The sequence below is a fragment of the Bos javanicus genome, chromosome 28 (assembly GCF_032452875.1).
Source record: "Bos javanicus breed banteng chromosome 28, ARS-OSU_banteng_1.0, whole genome shotgun sequence".
Taxonomy (NCBI): domain Eukaryota; kingdom Metazoa; phylum Chordata; class Mammalia; order Artiodactyla; family Bovidae; genus Bos; species Bos javanicus.
The window spans coordinates 9,714,646-9,726,915 of record NC_083895.1 but is presented as its reverse complement, the minus strand read 5'-3'; the positions used below and the strand labels follow the sequence as shown (position 1 = coordinate 9,726,915).

Here is a 12,270-nt window from a genome sequence, read left to right as displayed (position 1 = left end):
AAAAGGCAGAGGACTCACCACCAGGTGTTGGAATTCTGGCCCTAATCCAAATATTGCAATTTTTTGTCCCCATATTCCCTTATAGGAAACTTCTTACTAAATAATTGGGATTGAGTTGTAAAGTTGAATAAAAACAAGTTATGTCCAGCCCTTTTGGGGGTTTTATTGTTTGTTTGCTTGTTTTAAAACAACTGTTAGAATTTCATTTTCTTAATCTTTGTGATATATTTTCTAAGAGTTAAAGTTGTAATAGCCCCATTTTAGTTTAGCTGTCTTCATGTTTGAAGGAGAGCAGGAAACATATTTATCGACTTTACCCATATGTTTTCTTTTTTCATTAATTAACTAGTTTATTTCTTTTATTATTTTTGGCTGCACTGGGTTTTCTACTGCGTGAGAGCTTTCTGTAGCTGTGGCGAGCAGGGGCTCCTCTCCGGTTGTGGCCATGAACTTCTCATTGCCGGGGCTTCTCGTTGCAGAGCACAGGCTCTAAGTGCGAGGCCTCCACTGGTCGCGGCTCCCCAGCTCAGTTGCTGCACACCATACGGAATCTTTCCAGACCAGGGATGGAACCCGTGTCCTCTGCATTGGCAGGCAGATGCTTATCCACTGTACCGCCTGGAAGGTCCACCCATATGTTTTCTTATTTCATGTTCAAAACAATTTAATGTTCAAAGTATGCCCTGTGAGTCTCATTTCACAGATTAGGAATCTGAGACCTGAAGAGGTTATATATTTTCCTTGCTCAAGGTCACATAACTCACAAATATGAATCGGCTTTGAACTCAGCTTTGATGGGCCTGCAAAGAATATTCTAATTCTGTCTTTTTCTCTTAGAGTTTTTTCTGAATTTTAAGTCTTAAATTCTTCCAAGATGACTTAAATAATGTGTGCTCTTTCACTTTATCATTTTCAACTTCTAAAATGTTTAATCTTTGGCCAACTCTTGTCTTATCTTTGATAAAAATAATTTTGATATCATTTGTAATCATTTTGAAATATTTGTAATCTCTCAATAGCCAGGTCCCCCAAGATCTATCAAAATTAGACTTGACTAAAAATTTATGTGTACAAATAAGAAATGTATTCATATAGCAATGCATGTACTGAATGGAACTGGTGGCATTGATAGAAATTACTCTGTATTAGGAGAAAGAGAGAAGTTCATATTTTAAAGGTCAAATGACTCACTAAGAAAACACAACTAACATATTTTACAATTGCTCAAATATTATTTCCTCTTTGAGAGGTGTTAGAGATGTTTCTTTTCACAATAAGGTACATAATAAATTTTGCAGAAGTAAAACCCAGTTTGAAATCTGTTTGGAGCATTTGCCTGGGGGAAATAGATGGGAAAACAGTGGAAATAGTGTCAGACTTTATTTTTGGGGGGTCCAAAATCACTACAGATGGTGACTGCAGCCATGAAATTAAAAGATGCTTACTCCTTGGAAGGAAAGTTATGACCAACCTAGATAGCATATTCAAAAGCAGAGACATTATTTTGCCAACAAAGGTCCGTCTAGTCAAGGCTGTGGTTTTTCCAGTGGTCATGTATGGATGTGAGAGTTGGACTGTGAAGAAGGCTGAGTGCCAAAGAATTGATGCTTTTGAACTGTGGTGTTGGAGAAGACTCTTGAGTCCCTTGGACTGCAAGGAGATCCAACCAGTCCATTCTGAAGGAGATCAGCCCTGGGCTTTCTTTGGAAGGACTGATGCTAAAGCTGAAACTCCAGTACTTTGGCCACCTCATGCGAAGAGTTGACTCAGTGGAAAAGACTCTGATGCTGGGAGGGATTGGGGGCAGGAGGAGAAGGGGATGACAGAGGATGAGATGGCTGGATGGCATCACTGACTTGATGGACGTGAGTCTGAGTGAACTCCGGGAGTTGGTGATGGACAGGGAGGCCTGGCGTGCTGCGATTCATGCGGTCGCGAAGAGTCGGACACGACTGAGAGACTTAACTGAACTGAAATGAACTCAAAGTAACCTTTACCAATACTTAGTCGCCTTTTCCAAAAAAAAAAATTTTTTAAGCGGCAAGCTCTTTACTGCCACCTACCGGTAGAAAATGCAATCGACTGCCAAGTGCACAGAGGACTGCCTTGAATAGAGAACCCGAGCTTTGGATAGAGCTCTGTCCCTGGCATGTCAGCTGAAGAATCCGCCTGCGATGCAGGAGGCCTCAGTTCGATTCCTGGGTCGGTAAGATCCGCTGCAGATCTTACCCACTCTATTCTTGGGCTTCCCTGGTGGTTCAGACGGTAAAGAATCCGCCGCAATCCTGGAGACCTGCATTCAATCCCTGGGTTGGGAAGATCCCCTGGAGGAGGACATGGCAACCCACTCCAGTATTCTTGCCTGGAGAATCCCCATGGACAGAGGAGCCTGGCAGGCTACAGTCCATGGCGTCACAGAGAGTCGGACACGACTGAATGACTAAGCACAGCATAGCACATATCTGTTTTATTACAAGTCCCAGGTGTCCTGGCATCTATCCAATTAACACTTGTCTGGTGTCCTTTTTCTCACAAAACTCTGAAGTGGATGATAAACTATATGGTTATTACTGGATCTTTCCATCATATGAAATACTTGAGTTAGTCTGATCTCTCCCAACTAAGTGCCCACACACATCTTTAATCTGAGATTTACCTTCCTCCTAGCTCCCATTCTCTTTCCTGCCTTCACAATCAAGCTTCTTGAAAAAGTAATCTGTACACCATTTCTACTTTATTACATCTTGTTCTTCCCTCAACTCACAGGACACTCCCTTCTGCCCTAAGTAGCTCAAAATTCTGCCACTTACAAGATCAAATCAGTAGGCACCTTTCTGTCTTTGTCTTAGTTCCAGCTGCTTTAGCAAAGTACCATAGACAGAGTGGTTTATAAGCAGTAGAAGTTTATTTCTCACAGTTATGAAGACTGGAATCTGAAATCAAGGTGCCAGCATGATTGGATTTTGATGAGAACCCTCTGCCGGCTTGCAGACTGCAAATTTCTTGTTCTAGAAATTGGTAGAAGGGAATGACCTAGCTCTCTAGTCTCTTCTTATAAGGGCACTAATCTTACCATGAGGGCTCCACCCTCATGACTTTACTACCTTCCCAAGACCCCACCTCCAAATACCATCACTGTTGGGAGTGAGATTTCAGTATATGAATGTGGGGGACACATTCAACCTTTCTTTTTAACATTTATTTATTTATCTGGCTGTGTTGGGTCTTAGCTGCAGCACGCAGGATCTTCTATCTTCCTTGCCACATGCAGGACCTTTTAGTTACAGCACGTGGGATCTAGTTTCCTGACCAGGGGTTGAACCCAGGGCCCCTACACTGGGAGCTCAAGGCCTTAGCCACTGGACCCTAGGGAAGACCCCAGTCTGTAAATCTTTACCTTGCTTCGTATATTGACAGCATTGTTCTCAGTTGCTTGTCTTCCCTCCGCACCGCACTCCCATCTTCCGTGACACTTTCTCCTGCTCTCCTCCTGTATTCTGACTTCCTTTCAGTGTGCTTTGTAATTTCCTCTTCCTCTGCTTGTAGCTAAAACCTTGTGTCTCTATTAGACCATCCCTGGGTAATCACACATCATGGATTCTACTGCAGTCAAGTTGCTAAGGACTTCCTAACTCATCCACTCAGTCATTCATTCAGAAATATTTATGGAATGCCTACAAAGTGCCTGTCTTGGGATATGGCAGCAAACAAAATGGAGGAAAGTTCTTGCTCTGCATGGGAGAAAAAAATAAGTAGACTGGACAGTATATTAGACGGTGATAAGTGATGTAGAATAGAATAATAGAGATTAGGAGTTGGGGGAGGTTGTATTAATAATTTTCAGTGGAAGGGATGGGGAAGGCTTCCTTGAGAAGGTAGCAATTTAGCTGACTTGAAGGAAGAGAAAGAGTGAGTTATGAAGGAACTTGGAGAAAGAGCGAAGGAACCCACAGTGCAAAGATCCCGAGCCAAGAATGTAGGTGTCATTCTCAAGGGAGGGCAAAGGACCAAGTATGGCTCTGGAACAAAGGCAAGAGGGGAGGGTAATAGGGATGAGGTTAGAGGACCCTGTAGGCCGTTGTGAGGACTTTAGCTTCCCTGTGAGTGAACTGATGAGCCATTGTAGGGTTTTAGGTTGAGAAGTGGGATAGTCTTATTTGTGTATTTTTGTCTTTAAGTTACTTATTTTTTTGGCTGTGCTGGGTCTTAGTTGCAGGCATGCAGGATAGTTAGTTGCAGCATGTGGGATCTAGTTCCCTGACCAGGGATCGAACCTGGGCCCCCTGTATTGGGAACCCAGAGTCTTAGCCACTGGACTACCAGGGAAGTCCCTTATTTATGTTTTAATAGACTCATTGTCTTAGATCAGGTTTCCTGGGAAACAGACTCAAACTCAGAGTGTTTACAGGAGGTTTATTGGTTATTGGAGACACCTATAATGGAATGCCTGTCTGCTCACTCATGTCTGACCTTTGCAACCCTATGGACTGTAGCCCACCAGTCTCCTCTGTCCATGGAATTTTCCAGGTAGGAATACTGGAGTGGGTTGCCCTGCCCTCCTCCAGGGGATCTTCCTGATCCAGGGATTGAACTTACATCTCCTGCACTGCAGACAGATTCTTAACTGCTGAGCCATCAGGGAAGCCCTATAAGTGTGTCAGGGAAGCCGAATTGGGCAGAGGAAGAAGATGAATTGGGATGCAGTTGCAACAAAGGCCATGGGATGGCTTTTCAGAATGATCCTAGATCTCTTTCCCATATTTAACTAGTCACTGTATGCAGGTGGCCTCCAGGGAGACAGCTGTACCCTTGGGCAAGGCAGCACCCTTCAGCTCAGGGTCAGCTGAGATTTCCAAAAGGAGATTCAGCTGAGACTCATTAGCAGTCCTCTCTCCCTCCAGAAAGGGAGATCTTGATGGTTTATCACTGCATCCTCTTAGCTCCACCTGGTCTATTTAGTTCCAGTCTAGAAACATTCCTTCACCTCCTGGTTGGCCCTTGCTGCTGCAGCCTGCCTCAAAGTGCAGATGATACTCATCATCTTCCCACTGTGATACTCCTGGTAGGTACCCCTCCCCTGCCCCCGCCAGTCCATTCTCAACACAGCAGTGTGGATGATCCTGCTAAAACACAAGCAGATCATGTTATGCCTCTTAAAACCATCAAGTAACTACTGTCCATTTCAGAGTGAAAGTGAGAATCCCTTTCATGATTTATATCATATTCTCGCTTGAGACTACATCTCTCATCTCATCCTGTATTCTTCTCCTCTTTATTCATTCTGCTCCCATTACACCAGCCTTCTTCCTCTTCCTTGAACACGTTTTGTAAAACAGTTTGGCAGTATCTGTTTTCCTACTCATCTTGGAGAAGCCTTAAACAAGTGGGACAATCAAAACACAAGATGCCTCAGACTGAAATGTTAAGAATTCCATCTGGTGGTGTAAAAAAAGCTGTCTTCTGCAAAGATTGTGTGATTGTTTATTATCATTTAAGCTAATTCTTAATTTAAAAGAATTCAACTATTTGCTGAAAAAAGAAAGATTCTAAAAAGAATCATTTAAATAGTACACATTACGTGAGCAGCGTGTGCCCTAGGCAAAGGCTGCCTAGTAATCCTGAAACCCTTGAAAAGAACATCTGATTAGTTTTAAAGGTTTCCCAGCTATTAGCATGGGCTTCCCAGGTGGCTCAGTGGTTAAGAATCCACCTACCAACCAGGAGATGCGGGTTCAATCCCTGGTCCAGGAAGATCCCCTGAAGAAGGAAATGGCAACCCACTCCAGAATTCTTGCTGGGAAATCCCATGGAAAGAGGAGCCTGGCAGGCTACAGTCCATGGGGTTGCAAACAGTCAGACATGACTTAGTGAATAAACAGCAGCAGTAGCAACTATAAGCCCAAAGAATTCAACTTACTGTTTAAGTGACTAAGCAAGATGGTTGCCTTAGGGTAGAAAGTGAATGAAGAGCTACAGAGAAACATTAATAATAAAGAATTAGAAGAAAAATCCACAGATTTTTGCATACACAAAATCACACATACTATTTTGGCTATTTAAAAGATTTTCAAGGGTAATTTTTACTTCATTGGTTGGCAAATAAGAACTAGACTCTATTCAAAGGATCTGAATAGACGATTTTTCCAAAGAAGACAAAAAGATGGCTAGTAGGTACCTGAAAACATGACCAATATGACTGATCATCAGGAAAATGCAAATCAAAACCACAGTGACATGTCACCTGAAACATGTTAGATGGGTATCATCAAAAAGACAAGAAATAGAAAGTATTGGCGAGGATGAAACATTTGTGTGACTCGCTTTATTGCGATATGAGCAGTCTGAGACAGAACCCACAACATCTATGAGATATGCCTACATTGATCAGATCATATGGTTAGAAATGTCCTAAAATATGGGAAAATAAAAATATTGATGATTTAAATTCATAAAAGTTTTAAATGTTTCATGTATCAAAAGTCATTACATTAAAAGACAATAAGAAAACTATTTTCAACAAATATACATATAAAGGGTTAATATCCTTAATATATAAAGGGCTCTTACAAATAGATTAAAGGCAAAATACACAGATAATTTACAAAAGAAATAGAAGCACCTAATAAACATAAAAATATTTAATCTCATTAATGAAAAAATACTTTGCTCCTTGAATTAGAATTTTTTTAATGCTAATGTAGGTAGGATGAGCTAGAAATGTACTTGTTAAAGGAAGACATACATGTTGATACAATGCCAGCATGAACAAAGAGCCTTAAAATAATATTTATAAAGGAAATAATCCAAAATGTGGGTGAAGTATTATGCACAGAAGTGCCAATATCATTTACTATAGGGGAAAAATGGGCATAACCTGTATGTCCAACAATAGGTGACCAGGTAGTGTGGACAAATGATTACTCAATTAAGTTATATTTTCTAAGACTACTAATTAAATATGAAAATGTTTATATGTTAGGTAAAAATAAATGGATGTAAATTTGTTATTTATAGTATAATAGCAAAATTTTAATGGGAAAAAGCAATATATGATTTGTATTTGGTATGATATAATTTCTTCTCTCAAAAAAAATTAGAAAAAGGAACTTTCTTTAACCAGTGGTTAAGACTCTGAGCTTCCACTGCAGGGACATGGGTTTGATCCCTGGTTGGGGAACTAAGATCCTGCATGCTTTGTGGTACAGCAAAAAAAAAAAGAAAAAAAGAATTTCTTCCTTATATTTTTCTGTATTTTCCAAACTCCCTTTTATAATTTTGTGCAACTTTTGTAGTCAGAAAAAATATTCTTCTCCAGAACCTTCAGGATAAAATCCAAATTCCTTAGCATAGCATATAATCTGGAGAAGGCAATAGCAACCCACTACAGTACTCTTTCCTGGAAAATCCCATGGATGGAGGAGCCTGGTAGGCTGCAATCCATGGGGTCGTGAAGAGTTGGACACGACTGAGTGACTTCACTTTCACTTTTCACTTCATGCATTGGAGAAGGAAATGGCAACCCACTCCAGTGTTCTTGCCTGGAGAATCCCAGGGATGGCGGAGCCTGGTGGGCTGCTGTCTATGGGGTCGTACAGAGTTGGACATGACTGAAGTGACTTAGCAGCAGCAGCAGCAGCATATAATCATGATCTCGCCTGGGCCTTCTCTTCACTTTCTCACCATTTCCTTGTCCAAACTTTCCTATGGTCCTACCAAATTGCTTGCATTTCCCTAATTGCCATGTCATCACTGTCTGGGGGTTGTTTTCTTGCTGTTTTGTTTATTTTTGCCTGGGATGCTCCTGAATGCCCTTCTCCCCCTCTGGCCTGGCTAACTGGCCTCTTCAAGCCCCAGCCCTTTGTTTTCAGGGGATAGCCTCCTCCGGGGCGCCTTGGGGTGGGTCCAATGCCTCCTCCTCTGTGCTGCCATCACAGTCCGTGCGTGGTTCCCTTCTCATAGCACTGCTCACCCTGAATTGCAGTCAGAGTGACCAAGCCTCCCTGGTTTGCCTCTCCCTAACTCTTACTCTCTGTTATCTTGTTCCCATCTTAGGCGAGGAGCGTCTTAACTCCACTGACTGTTCACATCATCTCCGCGTTTAACATTTTTTATTCTTCCCAGTATACAGATTGTCTCTCTCCTGACCTTTTTTTGGACCAATTTTTTTTTTTTCAATTTAGAAAAATGCTTATTTATTTGGGGCTGCACTGGGTCTTGGGTGCAGCGTGGGGGCTTTCTCTAGTTGCGGCGAGCTGGGGCTCCTCTCCAGGCGTGGGGCCCAGGCTTCTCATCGTGGCGGCTTCTCTTGCTGTAGAGCACGGCCTCTAGGGTGCTTGGCCTCAGCAGCTGCTGCGTGCGGGCCCAGTATTTGCAGCTCACGGGCTTAGCTGCCCTGTGGCATGTGGGATCTTCCTAGACCAGGGGTCAACTGGTGTCCCCTGCATTGTGAGGTGGATTCTTAACCAGTGAACAACAAGGGAAGCCCTTTTTTCACGTTTTTTTTTTTTTAATTGAAGTATAGTTGATTTACAATGTTGCGTTAATTTCTCTTTTTAAAAAATATTTACTTATTTGGCTGCATGGGGTCTTAGTACCAGCACTCAAAATCTTCCATCCTCGTTGGGGCATGTGAACTCTAAGTTGCTGCATACAAACTCTTAGCTGTGGCATGCGGGGTCTCAGTTCTGTGGCCAGCAATCAGATCTGGGCCCCCTGCGTCTGGAGCCGGAGTCTTAGCCACTGGGCCACCAGGGAAGTCCCTGTTAATTTCCGCTGTGCAGCAGTGTGATTCAGTTACACATAAACATGCATTCTTTTTTCAGTGCTCTTTTCCATTGTAGTTTATCATCTCTTATGCGCTTTACTCACTTTAGTCTTAAGTTTATCAGGTGATAAAAGATAACGAGGATGTAGAAGGGTGACTGGTCCTGTCAACAGGTGATACAGGCCACTCTCACTGTGGTGATATCTGAAGATGCTAAAAGTTACTCATATCTCTGTTATAGGCCTGCCAGACACCAGTGAAGTTTCCTCAGTAGGTAAAGCTTCTTGGTAGTTGGAAGGAACATGGTGACTAGTTAATATATTAGGATGGTTTAGTTTATTCCTCCCTTTCAGTTCAGTTCAGTCGCTCAGTCGTGTCCGACTCTTTGCGACCCCATGAATCGCAGCACGCCAGGCCTCCCTATCTGAAACCAACTCCCAGAGTTCACCCAAACTCATGTCCATCAAGTCAGTGATGCCATCCAGCCATCTCATCCTCTGTCGTCCCCTTCTCCTCCTGACCCCAGTCCCTCCCAGCATCAGAGTCTTTTCCAGTGAGTCAACTCTTCGGAGGAGGTGGCCAAATTACTGGAGTTTCAGCTTAAGCATCAGTCCTTCCAATGAACACCCAGGACTGATCTCCTTTAGGATGGACTGATTGGATCTCCTTGCGGTCCAAGGGACTCTCAAGAGTCTTCTCCAACACCACAGTTCAAAAGCATCAATTCTTCGGCGCTCAGCTTTCTTCACAGTCCAACTCTTACATCCATACATGACCACTGGAAAAACCATAGCCTTGACTAGATGGACCTTTGTTGGCAAAGTAATGTCTCTGCCTTTCAATATGTTATCTAGGTTGGTCATAACTTTCCTTCCAAGGAGTAAGCGTCTTTTAATTTCATGGCTGCAGTCACCATCTGCAGTGATTTTGGAGCCCAGAAAAATAAGTCTGACACTACTTCCACTGTTTCCCCATCTATTTCCAATGAAGTGATGGGACCAGATGTCATGATCTTCGTTTTCTGAATGTTGAGCTTTAAGCCAACTTTTTCACTCTCCTCTTTCACTTTCATCAAGAGGCTTTTTAGTTCCTCTTCACTTTCTGCCGTAAGGGTGGTGTCATCTGCATATCTGAGGTTATTGATATTTCTCCCAGCAATCTTGATTCCAGCTTGTGCTTCTTCCAGTCCAGTGTTTCTCATGATGTACTCTGCATAGAAGTTAAATAAGCAGGACGACAATATACAGCCTTGATGTACTCCTTTTCCTATTTGGAACCAGTCTGTTGTTCCGTGTCCAGTTCTAACTGTTGCTTCCTGATCTGCATACAGGTTTCTCAAGAGGCAGGTCAGGTGGTCTGGTATTCCCATGTCTTTCAAAATTTTCCACAGTTTATTGTGATCCACACAGTCAAAGGCTTTGGCATAGTCAATAAAGCAGAAATAGATGTTTTTCTGGAACTCTCTTGCTTTTTCGATGATCCAGCAGATGTTGGCAATTTGATCTCTGGTTCCTCTGCCTTTTCTAAAACCAGCTTGAATATCTGGAAGTTCATGGTTCCCGTACTGCTGAAGCCTGGCTTGGAGAATTTTAAGCATTACTTTACTAGCGTGTGAGATGAGTGCAATTGTGTGGTAGTTTGAGCATTCTTTGGCATTGCCTTTCTTTGGGATTGGAATGAAAACTGACCTTTTCCAGTCCTGTGGCCACTGCTGAGTTTTCCAAATTTGCTGGCATGTTGAGTACAGCACTTTCACAGCATCATCTTTCAGGATTTGAAAGAGCTCAACTGGAATTCCATCACCTCCACTAGCTTTGTTCGTAGTGATGCTTTCTAAGGCCCACTTGACTTCACATTCCAGGATGTCTGGCTATAGGTGAGTGATCATACCATCGTGATTATCTTGGTCGTGAAGATCTTTTTTGTACAGTTCTTCTGTATATTCTTGCCACCTCTTCTTAATATCTTCTGCTTCTGTTAGGTCCATACCATTTCTGTCCTTTATCGAGCCCATCTTTGCATGAAATGTTCCCTTTGTATCTCTAATTTTCTTGAAGAGATCTCTAGTCTTTCCCATTCTGTTTTTTTCCTCTGTTTCTTTGCACTGATCGCTGAGGAAGGCTTTCTTATCTCTCCTGGCTATTTTTTTTTAGAACTCTGCATTCAGATGCTTATATCTTTCCTTTTCTCCTTTGCTTTTCGCTTCTCTTCTTTTCACAGCTATTTGTAAGTCCTCCCCAGACAGCCATTTTGCTTTTTTGCATTTCTTTTCCATGGGGATGACCTTGATCCCTGTCTCCTGTACAATGTCACGAACCTCCGTCCATAGTTCATCAGGCACTCTAGCTATCAGATCTAGTCCCTTAAATCTATTCCTCACTTCCACTGTATAATCATAAGGAATTTGACTTAGATCATACCTGAATGGTCTAGTGGTTTTCCCTATTTTCTTCAATTTAAGTCTGAATTTGGCAATAAGGATTTTATGATCTGAGCCACAGTCAGCTCCCGATCTCGTTTTTGCTGACTGTATAGAGCTTCTCCATCTTTGGCTGCAAAGAATATAATCAATCTGATCAGTGTTGACCATCTGGTGATGTCCATGTGTAGAGTCTTCTCTTGTGTTGTTGGAAGAGGGTGTTTGCTATGACCAGTGCGTTCTCTTGGCAAAACTCTATCAGTCTTTGCCCTGCTTCTTTCCGTATTCCAAGGCCAAATTTGCCTGTTACCCCAGGTGTTTCTTGACTTCCTACTTTTGCATTCCAGTCCCCTATAATGAAAAGGACATCTTTTTTGGGTGTTAGTTCTAAAAGGTCTTGTAGGTCTTCATAGAACCATTCAACTTCAGCTTCTTCAGTGTTACTGGTTGGGGCGTAGACTTGGATTACTATGATATTGAATGGTTTGCCTTGGAAACGAACAGAGATCATTCTGTCGTTTTTGAGATTGCATCCAAGTACTGCATTTCAGACTCTTTTGTTGACCGTGATGGCTACTCCATTTCTTCTAAGGGATTCCTGCCCACAGGAGTAGATATAATGGTCATCTGAGTTAAATTCACCCATTGCAGTCCATTTCAGTTCGCTGATTCCTAGAATGTCGAGATTCAGTCTTGCCATCTCCTTTCTAACCACTTCCAATTTGCCTTGATTCATGAACCTAACATTCCAGGTTCCTATGCAATATTGCTCTTAACAGCATCGGACCTTGCTTCTATCACCAGTAACATCCACAGCTGGATATTGTTTTTGCTTTGAGTCCATCCCTTCATTCTTTCTGGAGTTATTTCTCCACGGATCTCCAGTAGCATATTGGGCACCTACTGACCTGGGGAGTTCCTCTTTAAGTATCCTATCATTTTGCCTTTTCATACTGTTCATGGGGTTCTCAAGGCAAGAATACTGAAGTGGTTTGCCATTCCCTTCTCCAGTGGACCACATTCTGTCAGACCTCTCTACCATGCCCACCCATCTTGGGTTGCCCCATGGGCATGGCTTAGTTTCATT

General features: G+C 42.5%; 1 non-coding gene across 1 annotated transcript; it reads right to left on the bottom strand.

The window, feature by feature from the left end:
* Positions 1 to 4,253: 4,253 nt before the first annotated feature.
* Positions 4,254 to 4,326, bottom strand: TRNAG-CCC (transfer RNA glycine (anticodon CCC)). The gene has a single exon. It is a non-coding gene; the product is annotated as a tRNA-Gly (tRNA).
* Between the last annotated feature and the right edge of the window lie 7,944 nt (positions 4,327 to 12,270).